This window comes from Scleropages formosus, chromosome 11 (genome assembly GCF_900964775.1).
Source record: "Scleropages formosus chromosome 11, fSclFor1.1, whole genome shotgun sequence".
In the NCBI taxonomy this organism is placed as follows: domain Eukaryota; kingdom Metazoa; phylum Chordata; class Actinopteri; order Osteoglossiformes; family Osteoglossidae; genus Scleropages; species Scleropages formosus.
In genome coordinates this window covers 27,140,156-27,155,908 of record NC_041816.1, presented here as the reverse complement: position 1 = coordinate 27,155,908, position 15,753 = coordinate 27,140,156, and the positions used below count along the sequence as shown (strand labels likewise).

The 15,753-nt window shown below is 42.1% G+C and overlaps 1 pseudogene; it reads right to left on the bottom strand.

Annotated features, from left to right (window-relative positions):
• Window positions 1–2,503: 2,503 nt before the first annotated feature.
• Window positions 2,504–12,571, bottom strand: LOC108940294 (butyrophilin subfamily 1 member A1-like; annotated as a pseudogene).
• Window positions 12,572–15,753: the final 3,182 nt, after the last annotated feature.

Below are 15,753 nucleotides of genomic sequence, written 5' to 3'. Positions count from 1 at the left end.
GTCTGACTTCGTAGCTGAGCCGAACCAGACAGTTATAGAGGTGCAGAGGACGGGCTCGATGACTGCGGAGTAGAATTGCATCAGTAGCTCCTGTGGCAGGTTGAACTTCCTCAGCTGGCAAGGAAGTACAACCTCTGCTGGGCCTTCTTCACAATGGAGTCTATGTCGAACTCCCACTTCAGGTCCTGTGAGATGGTAGTGCCCAGGAACCTGAATGACTCCACTGTTGCCACAGTGCTGTTCATGATGGTGAGTGGGGATAATGCTGAGGTGTTTCTCCTGAAGTCTACGATCATCTCCACTGTTTTGAGCGTGTTCAGCTCCAGGTTGTTATGACTGCACCAGACAGCCAGCTCTTGGACCTCCTGTCTATAGGCAGACTCGTCGCCATTCCGGATGAGGCCGATGAGTGTGGTGTCATCTGCGAACTTCAGGAGTTTGACAGAGGGGTCTTTTGCGGTGCAGTCGTTGGTGTACAGGGAGAAGAGCAGTGGGGAGAGCACACATCCCTGGGGGGCTCCAGTACTGATTGTGCGAGTTTCGGATGAGAATTTTCCCAGCCTCACTATCTGCTGCCTGTCTGTCAGAAAGTTGGTGATCCACCGACAGACGGAGGTGGGCACGGAGATTTGGGTTAATTTGGACAGGAGGAGGTGTGGGATGATGGTGTTGAAGGCCAAACTGAAGTCCACAAACAGGATTCTCGCATAAGTCCCTGGTTTGTCCAGATGTTGCAGGATGTAGTGCAGTCCCATGTTGACTGCATCATCCCACAGACCAGTTTGCTCGGTAAGCAAACTGCAGGGGGTCCAGCAAGGGTCCAGTGATGTCTTTCAGGTAGTCCAACACGAGTTTTCAAGTGACTCATGACCACAGATGTTAAGGCGACAGGTCTGTAGTCATTAAGTCCTGTGATTTTGGGTTTCTTTGGGATGGGGATGATGGTGGAGCGTTTGAGCAGGAAGGAACTTCGCACATCTCCAGTGATCTGTTGAAGATCTTTGTGAAGATAGGGGCCAGCTGGTCAGCACAGGTTTTAGGCAGGCCGGCGAGACACCGTCTGGGCCTGGTGCTTTCCTTGTCTTCTGTTTGATGAAGAACCCGACGCACCTCCTCTTCGCAGATCAAAGGTACAGGAGGGGGGGAGGTGGGGGTTACTTGAGTTGTTAAGTGATTGGTGGAGAGAGGGTCTGAATGGGTGTACGGTGTGAGACAGGGTTTATCAAACCTGCAATAAAACTCATCAGATCGTCGGCTAGTTGTTGAGTTTGACACGGTGCCGGGGGGTGGTGTCTTGTAATTTGTGATGTCTTTCATGCCTTTCCACACCGACGCAGGATCGTTGGCTGTGAAAACTGTTCTTCAGCTTTTCAGAGTAGTTTCTCTTAGCCACTTTGATCTCCTTTGTCAGTGTGTTTTTGGCCTGTTTATACAAGACTTTGTCCCATTCCTGTAGGCGTCTTCTTTGGCCTGACGAAGCTGTCTGAGTTTTGCAGGAACCACGGTTTGTCAGTGTTGTATGTTAAACGAGTCTGGTAGGGATGCACATATCCTCACAGAAATTGATATATGATGTTACAAAGTCTGTGAGCTCATCCAGATCGCTAGCAGCAGCCTCAAAACACTCCAATCGGTTGCACTCGAAGCAGGCTTGTAAGTCCTTCTCTGCTTCCTCAGTCCATCTTTTAACAGTCCTTATTACAGGTTTAGCTGATTTCAGTTTCTGCCTGTAGGTCGGAATAAGATGAACCAGACAGTGATCAGAGAGCCCCAAAGCTGCCCGTGGAACAGAGTGATATGCATCCTTTACTGTGGTGTAGCAGTGGTCCAAAATATTACTGTCTCTGGTGGGACATGTAATATGCTGTCCGTATTTTGGCAGTTCACGGGAGAGATTTGCTTTGTTAAAGTCCCAGGGAATGATTATAACAGAGTCCAGGTGTTGTTGCTTTGTGTCTGTGATCTGGTCGCCCAGCTGTTGCAGCGCTGCATTCACGCACGCTTGCGGTGGAACAGTAAAGGCATTCAACTTTAGTCCAGCCTCTGACTTTCTCTGGAAGCTTGTTAGCTATTTATTTGTCGATTTGCGTTGAAGTGTAACTCTGCAGTGTACTTAGATAAAAGTTTAGAATCACACATCTGCATCTAAGTGTCTCTGTTAATCATGTAATGAACAAATTGCATTTTCTATGTACGTCGCTTTGAGAAAAGTCAGTGTCTGATAAATTAATAATGTAAACGTGTTGAAGAGACTGATGAATTTTAGTGTTGATATCAGTTTGGAAATTATTGAATTTTGCATGACATGATGATTCTGTTTACTTCCACATGATGGAACTTTAAAACACAGAATTGCTGCTAAACAATTTTATTTAAAAGCATCACAATGTACAAAAGACATGTTTATTTGGAGAAATTACAACCTGAATGAGGGTAAGATGGGAAATTAAACCAGAATATATGGCAATCATGACCTCAAAATTAAAAGCTAAAATGAGTTTCTTCAGTCTGTGTCACTGACAGGAGATATAATCAGTGGGGCTGAATTCTTACTGCGGTACCAGAATCCTGGGCTGAAGTATGGATTAGAGTTTCTCAGTGAATTTATATCCAGTGAAAGTGTAGATATGAGACTCTTCCTCCACACTGTAAAAGGAGACCTGACCCTCCTCATAGTCCACATACACCCCAACATTCTGGGGCTTCATGCTCAGGTGGAGGCACATACGGGGGTCATTGAGAGCCTTGTAGTTATTTCCAATCAGTCTGAGAGCCCAGAGACCATTATTAGGATTCAGTGCAAAATACCACTTCTTGTTGATCGACTCTCTGGCCACTCCTAAAACCCAGTCAGTCTTGTCCCCAACCTCCACCTCCAGTAATGTCTCCCTGAAGAAAATCCCTCTTTTCCCAGGACCACTTTTTCCAGTATGTAAACCTCTCTGGGTTGTCAGGGAGATCCTGCTTTGTGTCTCCACGCCTCACTTGTTTCCTGTCCTCAGACAAGATGAGCCAGGGGTTTGCTGTATCAGGGTCCAGAGTCACATCAACTGCGGAGGACAGAGAGGTGGTCAATTATTATATTTCACAATGTGATAAAAAAATAACACTTTTTAAACGTTATTATATATTACAAAACAAGGGCAAACAGAGGGCGCTGTGTGGTGTGTGTGTGTGTGTGTGGTGTGTGTGTGTGGTGTGTGGTGTGTGTGTGTGTGTGCGCTGGCGACCGGAACAAGCCGTTAGCGAGAATGACTGAATAAATTAATATTATTTTTGATAACAGATGTTTTGTAAGAAATTGGAATAATTAATATGTATACCTTTGAGAAAAGAGTGTTAGAGAATTTATGTTTCAAAAGTTGTTTTGACTTAATATTACTGAACACAGTAAAATGAGTTCAATTAAGTAAAATATTATTATTATGATAATTATATAATCTGCTCTGGTCACACCGAACTGCTCTCAACACACCTGTTTCTCCTTCAAATGCTGTATAAATAAATTGGTCCAAGATGCAAAGGTTGTGGAGTCACATTTATGGCTTTGTGTCCTCAAAATAAGAGAAGAGCTGCAATGGGGAGAAGAAGCAGAAGAACTCCCTGCGTATCTTTGTGCCTTCAGAGGTTCTGTAGAGAGAAAATAAAAATGAGCACATGGAATTAGTGGCCACAGCAGATATGCAGTCAGTCTGGACTGTCTCAGTGTCTTTCGCTGTCCATTCTTACAGGACAGAGTCACATCCGGTGTCACATACAGTATAAAAAGAACCAAAATCACTTCTGTGGGATCAGTTCAGCTCCACTCTACTTACCATGCTCTCCTGCACCATGTTTACTACAGCTGAACATGGAAAATACAACTAGGAAAAGTACGAGTCTATTGAAATCACACACACACACACACACACACACACATTTTCATAACCACTTGTCCTATACGGGTCACAGGAGCCTACCCGGCAACACAGGGCGTAAGGCTGGAGGGGGAGGGGGACACACCAGGACAGGAGGCCAGTCCATCGCAAGGCACCCCAGCAGGACTTGACCCCAGACCCACAGGAGAGCAGGACTGTGGTCCAACCCACTGCGCCACCGCACCCCTTCTACATTGAAATCATTCATTTTATATAACTTTTGAAAAATGATTTTTTTTTAACCGATACTAAAATGAAATATAAAAAATACAAAATCAGTTTAATTTACAGGTACAGTGTATAGTTCTTGGGCTCTGATTCTGACAGAAGCAAACCTTTCAGTCACTTTAATCAGGATGGAGTCCAGAAACATCCATATTACGGACTTTTTGTGACTCCTTTTGTTAAAGTACAAACACAGTAAAATACAGTATGGACAGTATGTGATGCTCTTCAGTTTCTGCAGGTACAGTAGTACCATCTCTGTTCTACTTCTACTAACAGTAACTACAGCTGTACAGGAGGTGATGATACATTTCTTTCTCACTACGTGTACTGTTACCTTGTTTTACTCATAAACTCAAAAGGCCTGTTGTAGTGGTATTTTTACTTTTCCATTATTAACTGTGACATTACATTTATGTTTACATTTATTTATTTACGCCCATTTCATGGACTGATAAAATATACAAACAGGAACCATTTACTATTACTGTCATATTTATTGTTCAGCTTATGACTCTGAAAAGCTCCTTCCTCATCTCCAACACAAATTAAAAGGAATCAATTATTTTTGCATATTTTTGTCCATATTTCTGACATGTTTTTTTTTTATTATATTGTTTCTGTACCCAGACAATTGTGCTTTTGAAAGGTGTGTTTTGCTGTTATAGTTTCATTTTTTGCATAAACACACACACACACACTCAAAGGCACAAACAGAAACACAAGTCCTCTTACTTACTCAGTTCACTGGTGATCAGTTCTGTAGGCAGAAGAACATCAGTGTAAATAAAGATGGATTTGAAAAAAATCACAGATGTAGTTCAGTGGATCTGCTGACTCTTTCATTCTCTCACTTGTGAATAAATGAGTCTCATTCTGTTTCTTCCTTTTTGCCATTTATGCACATTTACTATATCAGAATATTTGTATTTTTGTGTCATTCTACAGTAGGTTCATGTTTTGGACACAATACACACACACACATTGACTGAAAGCACTTGTCCTAAGCACGGTCACTGTTTCAGTCAATATGTTGTGTGTGTTTGTATTTCACTTTCATCCAACTTTCCCACAATCGTTGTCCCGGAAACAATTCTCCGATGACTTCACCTTCTTGGGAGTATTTTGTGAAAATATACAAGTCCAAATCCTAGGAAATCTATGTTGTATGTTAACAGACGTTCTGAATGTGGGATGATGAGGGTAATCTGTTAATTATGCACAGGAAGCTCTTGATATGGGAAACCAGATAGGTTAGATATGGCACCATGTGGAATATTTTCTCACACTCAAGCAGATCAGTTAGCGGAAAATACACACACACACAGAGTCTGAAACTGCTTGTCCCGAGCGGGGTCACAGCGAACCGAAGCCTAACCCAGCAACATAAGGCATAAGGCTGGAGGGGGAGGGGACACACCCAGGATGGGATGCAAGGCACCCCAAGCGGGACTCAAACTCCAGACTCACCGGAGAACAGGCACAAGCCAAACCCACTGCACCACCACACCTCCCTGCTTTGACATAATATAATGGTGTATTTTTTTACATTTAGCTGATGTCTTTGTCCAAGACGACTACAGTGTTAGAGACACTACATTAATCGCACTTCAAGATGATCTGTAGAGAACAGATGTGTCAGTTTAAAACAGAGACAGAGGAAACAATCACCAACTGTGTACAGGAGCTCATCTCATTTTTTGTATAAATTCATTTATAGATATAATTAAAGCATATAACCTAAAAAAACATTATCTGCCTCCCATCTTCCTCAAATGGTTTTATCTCACATGATGTTAAGACTCTATTTTTCAGGCATGTGTACATTGGGGTATTTTACTGGACTTTGTCAGGTGAAGTAACTTTCTTACAGTTACTGCAGTAAAAGACCTTTCTGACACTTGAACTCTTAACCTCATGAATTTACAGGTCTATGTTGTTGAGCACTACACCCCCTGCTGCGTACAATTCCCTCACCTTACAGGTAATTCTTGAGTTACAACACATGTGACTTACAACTATCCTTCCTTATATATACCACACACACACTTTCAGAACCGCTCGTCCCATACGGGGTCACGGAGCCTCCCGGCAACACAGGGCGTAAGGCCGGAGGGGGAGGGGGCACACCCAGGACGGGACGCCAGTCCGTCGCAAGGCACCCCAAGCGGGACTCGAACCCCAGACCCACCCGAGAGCAGGACCGTGTGGTTCAACCCACTGCACCACCGCCACCTTTCTTCCTTATATATTATTTTCAAATTCCAAACACCAATAGTTGTTATTGTTTGGGGCTCAGTCAGTGTTCATTTTAGCAGCAATTATTATTGCAATCGAGGGTGCGGTGGCATGGTGGCGTGGTGGGTGGACCCCAATTATGCTCTCTGGTGGGTCTGGGGTTCAAGTCCCGCTTGGGGTGCCTTGCGACGGACTGGCATCCCGTCCTGGGTGTGTCCCCTCCCCCTCTGGCCTTCTGTCCTGTGTTACCAGGTAGGCTCCGGTTCCCTGCAACCCTGTATGGGACAAGCGGTTCTGAAAGTGTGTGTGTTACTACAATATTACTGTTATTATAACATGACAAATGTGTGATATTAGTAAAAAAACATAACAAAGCGCTGTTGCGCAATGTAACATTTATATATTAATTGCTCACATATCCTTATGGTTTATACAATATAGAACAAGGGGATTTTCAGGTAACAACAGGGTCATCAGAACAGAACCTTTTCATAAGTCCAGAACCACCTGTATTTCACTGATCAAGAACTATGTGATCATCCATCCATCTGTTCACTCACTAACATTCATTAACCGCCTGTCCTGGAACCACAAACACTCACTCACTCACTCACTCACTCACTCACTCACTCACACTCACACACAATTATAGAGTCATCAATTCAATTGAAATGCACATTATCAGACTGAGGGAAGAATCCAACACAGAAATGGGAAAACATAAACACTCCACACAGACTGAGCTGGATTCAAACCGACACCCAAGCAGCCCAACTTTTTTTGAGTGTGTTGCAGGCATCAATTTCTGAATTTGTTTATATTTAACAAACAGAATTAAGTTCATCAGTGAAAACACTGAAAATCTATTCTTTGTACTTTTATCAGTTAAATAAAAGTTCAAGTGATTGAACATATTACAGTTTTTAGTTTTTGTTGCATTTTTTAGACAGTGTCCCAGCCTTTCTGGAAATGGCGTTTGTAAGATTAATGAAATTATGCAATGAAGTTAGTGTCACGAAACAGTACAGTCACACACTGCACATACATTTACATTTTACCATAATATCTTCTTACACTTTAACTATGTCTGAAATACTGGGAGCAAAAGATTTTAATATATCAGATTTTTCATTGTACAAAACTTGCTTCTAAGTGTCTTTTGCTCATGCCAGCAATATAGTTTACTGTGGTATTTATGTTCATGAACCCTGTTGATCACCTGTTGCATCATAAATATAAACTGAACACCAAATATTTTCTATTACTGTCTCAGTATATTTATATTTCTCTGCCATTCTATACACACACACACACACACATTTTCAGAACCGCTTGTCCCATACGGGGTCACGGGGAACCGGAGCCTACCCGGTAACACAGGGCGTAAGGCCGGAGGGGGAGGGGACACACCCAGGACGGGACGCCAGTCCGTCGCAAGGCACCCCAAGCGGGACTCGAGCCCCAGACCCACCAGAGAGCAGGACTGCGGTCCAACCCACTGCGCCACCGCACCCCCCCCCATTCTATACAGTAATTATATATTTTGACACTACAGTGGTGTGAATTATTTCACATTTAGCTGACATTTTTGTCTAAGATGACTTTGATGTAGTGTCTCTAACATCAAATCACACTTTGAGCTGATCTATCAAGTTTCAACAGAAACACTTTCACACATAAAAACTGTGTGATATTAGTAAAAAAAAGAAAAAATCATATTACACAACCTAGTAAACTAACATTAATGCATATTAACTGTTAATATATCATTATGAGGGGGTGCGGTGGCGCAGTGGGTTGGACCGCAGTCCTGCTCTCCTGTGGGTCTGGGGTTCGAGTCCCGCTTGGGGTGCCTTGTGACGGACTGGCGTCCCGTCCTGGGTGTGTCCCCTCCCCCTCTGGCCTTACGCCCTGTGTTACCGGGTAGGCTCCGTGACCCCGTATGGGACAAGCGGTTCTGAAAGTGTGTGTGTGTGTGTGTGCATATCATTATGATTTATATAATACAGTACAACGGAAATTTCAGCAAAGAAGATCATTAGCTGATCTATAAAGTAACACTTTCCCACTTGAAAACTGTGTGATATTAGAGGAAAAAAAAACAAAGTAAAAGCACAACATAGAACCGTAGCATTAATTCATGTTAACTTTTTACATATCATTATGATTTATATAATACAGTATGACAGGAGGAAGGGGTGTGGTAGCGCAGTAAGTTTGGTCATGTCCTTCTCTCTGGTGGGTCTGGGGTTTGAGTCCTGCTTGGGGTGCCTTATGATGGACTGGCATCCTGTCCTGGGTGTGTCCCCTCCCCCCTCCAGCCTTGCGCCCTGCGTTGCCGGGTTAGGCTCTGGCTCACCACGACCTCCCTTGAGACAAGCAGTTTCAGACAGTGTGTGTGTGTGTGTGAGTAGAAGGGGAACTCTGGCAAACAGGATCATGAGAAAGAAACCTCGCCATAAGACCAAGACTGTTGTTCAGGACCAGGTCCGCACTCGTTCACTCCCACATAGAACTACTGACTGCTGTTCTTTGTGCTCAAATACTGAACGGAACGCAGCTCCTGTTCTTGCCAAAAATTTTCCCTGTGGTCCCATGAAGCCGTGCTGCTTTGCAAGACCCCAGGAGGGGATAAAAATGAACAAATATAAATTTTTGCAGGTGTTCATTAGCCTCTGATAAAGAAAAATCATGTTTTTACAACCTGCATGTGATGAGCACAAAAAGTACAGTAAAAACTAGGGTCAGTTTATAGTCAGCAGTTCACCTAAACACACATCTCTGGAATGTGGAAGCATCAAAAATACATAAACCAGGGATGTCCAACCTATCTGGGACCAAAGGCCACAACCATTACTGTGAACTGGTCTGTGAGACACAGGTGTAAAAATCATAACAAGTGACACACACACACACACACACACACACACACACACACACACACAAACAGACAGTTGCTGAGGCTGCTTGCCCTAAGCAGGGTCACAGCAAACCAGAGCCTAACTCAGCAACACAGGGCGCAGGGTTGGAGGGTGAGGGGACACACCCAGGACAGGACACCAGCCCACCACAAGGCACCCCAAGCAGGACTGAAACCCCAGACCCGCCAGAGGGCAGGACCCAGCCAAACCCACTGCACCACCGCACTGCCCCTCTGTAAGGGAGGCAATGAATGTTAAATCTATAATGTGTTTTTCTGCATATATTCTCTGAAACTGTGCAAGTAAAAATATTGTGCCTGATGTGCCTCTGTGTATAATTACATGACAATAATGCTAAACTTAAACCTAATAATAGGCTGCAGTTAAAAACCTCAAGCTCTTCCTATGGTGACAAAATTCTGCTGAATTTAACTAAACAACAATTCTGTAGTTTGATCCCTTTACTGGAAGGAATCTGAAACAGTAATAGAACAGAACTAGAGAAGTAAATATTTTCTGTAACACAGTCTGTAATAGTTGATGTCAGAAGGAAATTCCCATCTTCATACAGATGTTGACTTAAGCATATATCCAACTCACTATTGTTTTCTGATATTTGCAGCAAAATATTGTTGCAGGAAAATATGTCATTCAATCAAAGTTGTTATTGAATATTTTATGTGCAGTTTTTCTTTAAAGATGTTATCGTTGTTGATATTTCAGACCAGTAGGAACAAAAAGTTTATGATCCAGCAGTGAAAACACTACAGTTACTTGCTCAGTGACTGGATTTAATTATCAAAATCACTTTACAAACAGTATAATCTTTAGATTCTCACTATGGAAAAGGGATCATCAGTGACACAGGAAATATTATACAGAACATAAAAATACCTTGAGAGAAAATGGATACATTCGTTTTTTTGCAAATGTGAAAATCCGAACATAGAAGGAAACTGCTGCTGAATTAACTTGTGTCCAACACTGACTTCAACATGGTCATTTCTACAGGTCATCTGACTGTGGTACCACATTATACACTGTAATTCTGTCAGTCAAATATGCTAAAGAAATGAAATTGCAACATTTTCATACATCACTTTCATACAACTGCGTTACTTACCATACTGGTCTTTGAGCTGAGCTGTAGATAAAAGAGTAAATATTGTAATTAGTCAGTGTGAAGAGAAATAAATAAAATTATTTTATGAGGTCAGTCTCATGAAACATTACAGTCACACACTGCATTTAAGTATTTGGATGTGACTTTTAAGATTTTATCATATTATCTCATCCTTCAGCTGTGGTGGCAAGTGATCAGTTATTTAAACTACAAGTGAATATTGTAAATACCTGAAAAAGTGCAATTCAAAAACCAGTTACTGGGCAACTATATTTTAAACACTGAATTTTTTATTCAGATTAATCTTAGAACTCATGGTTGAAAAAATGTTAAAATATTCTTTGGACATGATATTGAATGTTATAGCTGCTAATAATAAATAACCCGAAACAAGTGACTCACTCACTCACTCACTCACACGTCCCATACGGGGTCACGGGGAACCGGAGCCTAACCCGGCAACACAGGGCGTAAGGGGAAGGGACACACCCAGGACGGGACGCCAGTCCGTCGCAAGACACCCCCAGCGGGACTCGAACCCCAGACCCACCAAAGAGCAGGACTGCGGTCCAACCCAGTGCACCACCGCACCCCCTTGACAAGTGACTCTAACTAGTGAATTAAACTCATACCATATAATTACTCCTGTGGGCTATGATATAAAATCACTTTCACATAATACTGCTTTTCAACTATGTTTTTTTACTTTTTTTTAACATGAATAAAACCATAAATGTGAACAGTAACTCTCAAAATACCTCTCTTTTTCCGCAGTTTTACAAAACGGTGAATCAAAATTGTGCATCCAATAATACCAAGAGCAGCCAGACTGAAGATCACAGCAAAGGTCACCTTCCAGGGATGGGCACGATGGAACATCTCACCTGGAAAACAACAAATAATTCATTTCACATAATGATTACAGATTTGCACCTTCTGGTAATTAAAGACTAATATAGACAATTTAATCAGTGCAGAACCTGCAGACTTAATTTTTATTTAACCAGAAGAAACTAGTAAATAAGTTCTCCAAATTTGGTCTTGAGGAAACTATCATCAGTGTGGGAAAACTTTCATACAGACGGATCAAGGCACAAATCAGGACAATACAAAAAAATCAGTGAGACTGGAACCTGTTCATTATTCACAGTGATTTAAACATCGAGCTGGTGCCAAGCAGGACCGCGGTGGCCAAGGGGGACACACCCCAGGCGGGATACCAGTTTGCCACAAGCGGAACTTCAACCCCAGACCCTCTACACAGTGGGCACCGACTGAACCCACCATGCCCCTCTTTGTTTATACTAAATATCTGTAACTCACCAGGGATGTTAGTTTTTGTCTCTTTCATTTCATTTAAGTCCTGTTGTAGAACTCGACAGGTGAACCTGTTGGTCTCTGTCTCCTGTACAATAACACGTCGTCTCACGGTGAAGAGGTCCATACTGTCTCTTTGTGTCTCTGTTTGTCCAGCAGGGAGACTGTGTCCTTCACTGTCCATCCAGACCACTTGAGGCTGAGGGTACCAGCCTTTAGATTCACACACCAGACTGATCCCTCCTTCTTTGTATCCCTCATTGGAGATCACTGGATGAGTTCCTACAGCTACAAGACTTGTCATGTGAAACACTACGTAAAAACTGCTTTAAAGACAGCTTGAGAAATTACTTTTTCAATAACTTTTTGTAGATTCATGAAACTTCATGAAGGAAAGCAATATTCATTCCTTGGAAATACATGAATGGATAAATTTAACCCCTGCAAAAAATAATAATCTGAATGTAGTAAGTGTCAAAATTCTTACCTTGAATATTTAGATAAATGGAAGACTCTTCAAACCACTCATCAGACTGAACAAAACATTTATATTGCCCATTGTCAGAGCCTTTGATTTCAAAGAGTTTTAATGAAGTGTTTCCCTTCTTCAGTTCCTCAGGAAACAGCAATGTCCTTCCCCTGTAGGATGGAAGTTGGTTCTCATTTCTGTCCTCATGATCCCGGTAAAGATGTACAAGTGGGTTATCGTTCTGAACTCTGAACCACTCGATACGGAGATCCACAGCACTGATGTTGGGTTTGAGGTAACAGGGCAGAACAACATCTTCACCAGCTACAGCAACTACAGGATCAGCTGGACCAAGAACCTCAAACCTCTCTGTGAAAAAAAAGACACACTGAGAATTTATTCAGTATGATACACAGTATGATTGAAACTCTTTTTCGGGAGAATATCTACCGAGTGTGGAGATGGTGGTGAGTTGGAGAAGAAGGAGGATGAAACAGAGACACTCAGACCAACTGATCTTCATCACTGGAAGAAACAGGTATATAGAAACTGCCAATTAGGAGAGTATATGCACACCATCAACGTAAAATGATTTTACATAGAGAATCTGACTATGGATTAAGTATATCAATTTAAGAAATCATTTGATTAACTGAAGGACTCAATGTACTAGTACAAAAATTACCAGTAATGACCAGACTGATTTACTATAGTAACTGTTATACTTTGTGAAGCTGCTTTACAGTGAGGCTCAGTGTTCTACCAGTCTGCTCTTATAATAGTCCCAGGTCTTCTAGTCTATTTCTTTCCTTATTCTTCAGATATTTTGTTTTTCAGGCCACACAGCATCTGACATGTATGTCAGAGTGACACTGAAACACCAGACACATGAATCAGTGACACAAAGAGATTTTACTTTCAGGTGTCAAAGCACAATTCAAGTCTGTCAAGACAAATGTAGAAATTCAAATGGAAAAAAAAAAACTACAGTAAAGGAACACTTTTGCTGGTTAATTTTGGGACAATAAACTTTTTCAGCTACTGAAATATGATCAGGCTAATGAACAACGGAATAAAAGAACCAAATTACTGCTATTTTCTCACTCAGATCATAGTTTAATACAGGTTGAGCAGGATCCTGTTCACATCACTGATGTCTGAATGGAACAAAAAAATTATAGTAAACAAATCATTACATCCATTCATTTAAAAACCCTGCTGAAACTGATCAGTGTCAATTCCATAAAGAATGTAAGACATAGTGAGGTTTCTGACTCAGTAAGTTCGAACTGACTTTTGACTTTAATGACTTTTATTTGAAGTCTGAAAAATCTTTAGGAAGAGGAGGACCGGACTGTCAGGACTACCTTCATAACTGGTACACTGTACCATGGTACACATAGTACTGCACAGTGTACAATTAGGGTTGGGAACTCTGATCTGAAAATCGTTGAGTTTTGAGTTGCATTCTGAATGAGTCCAGAAAGAAACCCTCTGTAGAGATCAGTAAATAAACATAAGCTGCTTTACAAAAAAAGTGTCACTTAAAGTACAGCAGTTGTTCTCAAGCTTTATTCCTCCAAGGATCTCAGTGCCGAGAAGAAAATCCGAAGCTCCCCCTACACAGATCATGATATTTACTGTCTTGAGCTTTTGCCTCAATCTTAACAAAAGTTTTTGTTGTCAAACTTAGTTTTATTAACAAAAACATATTAGTTGGTACTGTTGTCACATTGCCTGAATTTTTTCTCAGCATAAAACAAAACTAACATGTGTTTCAAAAACAGCCTGTATGTTTATTTTTAAAAGTTATTTCTACTAGTCCCTAAATTGCTCAATAATAATAGGGATAGGAATTTTTTAGCGATAAATAATACACACACACACACACATTTTCAGAACCGCTTGTCCCATACAGGGTCACGGGGAACCGGAGCCTACCCGGTAACACAGGGCATAGGGCCGGAGGGGGAAGGGGACACACCCAGGACGGGACGCCAGTCCGCCGCAAGGCACCCCAAGCGGGATTTGAACCCCAGACCCACCGGAGAGCAGGACTGCGGTCCAACCCACTGCGCCACCGCACCCCGCGATAAATAATAATAACTAGTAATTTCCAATATATAGAATTTGTCAATGAAAACATTATTCATGATAACAAAAGCTACTCACTTCACTTAACCATTACTTTTAAAAGAGACATAAAAAGAAATGTTATTTCTGGCAAAATAACAAAAAAGTAAACAACAGAATAAGGGACTGCAGAGATTTTTCATAACTTAGAGAAGCCACTCAGTCATTGTGAGGATTGTTGCTGTTGCTTGTGAATAATGTGCTCAATGCATGGAGAAATTTTAGACAAGGCAACACGTCAGTCATCCTCAAGAGTCGGTGTGGTTCTGTCTTTAGTTCTGAGCGCTGTCACGGCTGAAAACCCAGCTTCACACGGGTAGGTGTTGCTGAAAGGTATCAGCACCTTTACTGCTGCTTCATGACATACCAGGTACTCTGCAGCTGTCACAACCTCTGGGGACAATACCCCAGATGACGACGGGGGAGGGGGTTATTTTTGTCAAATGCAAATACATACCTCACCCGTGCACCTCATTACAACATTGAAAGAAGGAGGTCCACCAGCAATGGTCACGGAATCTCATGGAGACACCTTGCCTTTCCTTGCGGTTAGTGTTAGGGTTCTCCTTTTCTTTGTTCCTTTCTCTCATAAGACTCATCAACATAAGATGCTTATGGTTACTGCTCTCAGTGGCTGTCTGTGATCGTGTTACATGAAGCTTTGGCGTGCAGTTCAAACTGGTAATCAAGCTCTCATCATGAAAAAATCAATACTTCCAACAAAACTGTATGGGTTAAAGTTTGTAAGTCAGGCACCCACTGTACATACAGAAGATATTGCCTTGACTGCTTGGTTGCCTGAGGGACTGAGGTCTCAGATCAGATAATCTGACCTGGTCACTTTACAGCAGACACTCTTTACTCTGAACTCCACAGTGCTCACAGGTGTTCTTACCTGGTCCAGTCATTCCAGGTGACCTGCAGAACTGGATGTGTCTCAAAGTGACAGTGAAACATAAGGCAATGATCATTCACTGGAGATCATGAATTCTCTATGAAGAGGAGGACAGGAGAGTCTACAATATGATCAAACTCACTTGTGTTATTTAAGTCAGACAAATTACATACACACACATACATTGTCTGAACCACTTGTCCCATACGGGATCGCGGAGAGCTGGAGCCTAACCCAGCATCTCAAAGCATAAGGCTGGAGGGGGAGGGGACACACCCAGGACAGGACACCACTCCATCACAAGGCACCCCAAGTGGGACTCGAACCCCAGACCCACTAGAGAGCAAGACCCCGTTCAACCCATTGCACCACCACGGCCCTCTCAAACAAATTAATCAGACAAAACTTTCTGATCTGATAGCACTTCTGATCACACAGAGACAGTGAATTACATGAACCCCGTTCCAGAAAATTCACAATATCAGCTCAGGATCACAGTGACAAAAAGTCAACCA